We start from the raw sequence: 3965 nt of genomic DNA, 5'->3' as shown, positions 1-3965 counted from the left end.
TTATCGAAAGTCGAGAATTGAAATTTTCAACTATTACTGTAGAACTGTCTGTCTCCCTTCAATTCAGTCCGTGTCTTCATATATTTTGATTCAGTGTTGGCTTAGTTGCTATAAACTTTTGTTTCCAGAGTTCTGAGAAACTTCTTTTGAGTAGTTTCTGCTTATTTCTCAATGTTTCTGTGGGAGGACAGAGGCGTGGAGCTGCCTACTCCACCATTTTGAACATGGGTCTCCCAAAGTGACTTTTTGACATAGCTCTTGCTGGAGCAGGGATGTTTATAGATATGAGCATAAAAGCTGACCTCCCCCAGCAGGGGCCTGCAGCCTCCTTCCCTGCATGTCTCCTCCAATCAGGGCAACGCCTGAGTTTTCCCTAAGGAATCAGAGCTGCACGAAATGAGATTGAAAAGCAGTTATACATCATCATGACTCCGATACTTATGTGCCTTGTGCTTGTGATCACATGTCAGAAATAAGTGGCAATTCTGGCCTATGCTGTCTCTTGCTTATTTTCTAACTTGTTTACAGAAAACTTTCTTCCCAACTTTTAATGACTATATTTTCATTGAGAAAATTTGGAAAATACGAAAAAGCACAAAGAATAAAATGATCTGTGATCCTACCTCCTAGAGATCACTGCTATTAACATGTTGACATTTCTCACACTTATAAATGTCTAATTCTGGTTAATATTTTATACATAGCAGTTTCCACCTTGCCATCCGTTCACTTCACAGGTATTCTAGTCCATGCCTATGCTACTACTGCCATGTCTACTCTCGGAAGCCTATTACATCATTGTAGGAGAGAAGACATGCCATATGCTAACCTTCCAGTCTCCGCCCTCAATGACTATCCCTCCAACACCTTTCAATAAAACAAAACAGGCTGTTTGCTCTGTTGATTAGTATAATGATATTTCAAGGTTGTGGGTTTCAACATCTTAATCTATGCCTACTAATTACATAAACTTTGCCCTATTAAAGTTGTTTTTAAACTTTAAAAAGCAGCAGAAAACCTTTCTATTTTAAAACAAAATCTTTTATGAAACCGTAAATATAAAATAAACAAGACTGAGCTCTCACAGTTGGAAGTCGGTATGTGTGTGAGCAGGCGCGGTAAAAAGGACAGTTTATTCACAGCCAATCCTGCTTGGCCTTCCAACACCACACCACGATGCCAAACCTCAGCGGGGTGGGGAGAGACTAATAATAGTGCACATGATTGGGAGCTGCTAAAGGCCAAGATGAAGACACGAGAGATGTTGAAACAAACAGCATCTGGTTATGATGACTGTACAATTCTCGAAGAAAACTGTCACAGGTATGTACAGCAGTTATGATCGAAGAGAAAAAAAGAAATGGTGGGCCCAAGGGTATGGGGTGGCCTGAGGTATGGACAATGAAGAGGTTGCCCAAAGGCTCCGACGGCTTGGATAGAATCAGGGGTGCCAGCTAGAGATGAGGCCTCTGAATGGACGCAGAAGTCTCACCAGTGTCGATGAGGAAGTCCAGTTCCTAATCCTCTACTGTAGGTTTAATGGTGAGCTCTGGGGCGCGGCTGAGGACCAGGCACCCCTGTCAGTCCATGGGGTACTGTCCCACAGAAGGGGAAAAACGAACCCTCTGAGGCTGCAGGGGTCTGGAGAGATGGCTTTTAAGCAGAAAACAAGAATGCTCATGAGAGAAGACACCAGAGTTGCCCCTCTTGAAGAACTGGTTCACACACAGCCGTTTCTGCTGCTAATCTAAATTCAGAAGGGAAGAGACAAGGAGAGACTTACCACTCTCCCTTGATCAAGCCCTGCATGCAGATTGGGGAGACTGACGTGAAAATTCTTATTCTGCGGGCTTATGTCAGAGGCCCCAGGATCTCTCAGGTGAGGCAGGCCTGGCGTGCACAGTGTCCAGCCAGCGACATCCTACCCTTGTCACCAGAACTGTAGCTGAGGAAATATTCTCCGCTGCCACGAGGCCCTCTGCAGCACCACAAATGGAGTCCGCAGATTTACCCCAGCTTTAGGCTTTTCCCACTGTTTACTGCCTACGTATTCAGTGGACGGCCTGAATGCTCTCCAAGTAGACGTGGCAACACCAGAACTAGAGGCGACAGATGGTGAAAAAGTAATAACGCAGATTACGCCTCACTCTGGTATTGCTTTATGGACTGACTCAGACCAAGGAACTCATTTTACAGCAGAGATCAACCATTTGCTTACAAAATCTTTGGGGTACTCATTAAAATTTCATACCCTGTACCATCCCCAATTCTCAAGGCAAATGAAACCTAAAAATCTAGACATCAAAAGGACTTTAGGAAAAGTCTGTCAAGTAACTGGACTTAATGGCCAGAAGCATTACCTCTGGTCCTTATAAAAATCTGGAATACTCCAAATAGAAGACATGGACTAAGCCCTTTTGTAAGACTGGTTGCCCTATGCCTCCTGGCATCTCGAAACAGTCCATTCCTGGATTCAGTAAACGGTAGAGGAACTTGAGTGAACAATTTGATACTATAACTAGCCATATACAGAAGTAACTAATATCCTTGAAAGATATCATCAATAGGTAAAAAGAGCATGACCTCCACTGACTGGTGAGCTTCATCACCCCTTTTGAACAGGACATTGGATGCACATCAGGGTTTTTAGAAGAAAGCACACATTGTCACACCTTGCTGGGAAGGCCCTTACGAGATGCTTACCACCTACACTGCTATCAAAATAAAGGAAAGACACTCTTGATTCATGCAAGCCATGTCACGTTAGATCAGCACACTAGGACAACTGGAAGGCCATCCCTGAGGTGACCTTGAAGTAAGGGTCTCCTTGGCCAAGTCCTAGGCCCCAGATACAGACACAAGCATGAAGCAGGCAGCTTTTCCCAAGATCACAGATCAAGAAATCTCGCTTCCACCTATTTTCTCCACTTACTGGGTCTCCCTACTCCCAAAGGGAAATAAAAAAGAGAGGGAAAAAGTATCTCCTTTTAACAAAGCCTCCCCTTCCTTTAGCCATTTATGAAAAGGCTGACTGGAGTTGGCTGGTCCCAATCTTTCCTATTTTCCCTCTCATCCCCCACCACGGGCCCTTTTTCAAACTGTGTCTCACTCTTAGGAACTCTCACTGTTTTCTCACCAGGTCAAGCATACACGCGACACCCCCTTACACCAGTTTTCCAACTCTGGCCACATTAGCTCATCAATCTGATCGTTGGCTATGTCGACATCTAGATTATGCAAAAGAACCTAAACTAACTTTTGTTCCTGCCGATGCGAGCACTTGCTGGACCAACTCCAGAAAAGAAACAGGGTGTGGCATCCATGATCAAGGATCCAAGAAAACGCCACGCATCTCTTTTGGTGAGTCGGTTGGGCAGGGGAAAACCTCTTTGGAATCTCAGGGATTGTCTCTGCTCCGGTAAAGACTTTAGAAAGGAATTTTCCCCCTCGCATTGAAAACAGGCACGGTGCTGGACCCTTCTCATGTATATCAAGGAACCAAGACGATACTGCAACCAGGCCTTGTGGTTTGATTCCACAGGTAGCATTCCTCAAACATCTTGTGAAGGTGACTTTCATGGTATGGACTCTTTGCAAGTCACCAGCTGTTGCAGCTGACTCATAAGCCACCCTTGTGTAATTTAGCCTAGTTCAGTTGCTCCCCTAATTAGCTACCAAAGACCAAAGATGACATATGGTTAGACTAAAAATCCAGACTAAGTGAGTTGGGTCATATGACCCGGCCTTATGGCTGCTAAGTCCTAAGGGCAGGCCTCTTGTACCAGGTGTTCCACAGCCTGTTTTCCTACTGACTGACAGGGTCACAGGGAAGATGGAGATGTGCAGATGCCAACGCCAACGGTGACAAGACAGACCAAACCCCAACCAGGCAGGTCACAAGTTCCATTCCGATCCTGTCACTGAACGAGACCGGTCTTTTTATCTCGGACGGTGATAAGGTATGG

This window comes from Pteropus vampyrus, unplaced genomic scaffold, assembly GCF_000151845.1.
Source record: "Pteropus vampyrus isolate Shadow unplaced genomic scaffold, Pvam_2.0 Scaffold174, whole genome shotgun sequence".
In the NCBI taxonomy this organism is placed as follows: domain Eukaryota; kingdom Metazoa; phylum Chordata; class Mammalia; order Chiroptera; family Pteropodidae; genus Pteropus; species Pteropus vampyrus.
The sequence above is the reverse complement of the archived record's forward strand: the minus strand, read 5'-3'. Positions refer to the sequence as shown.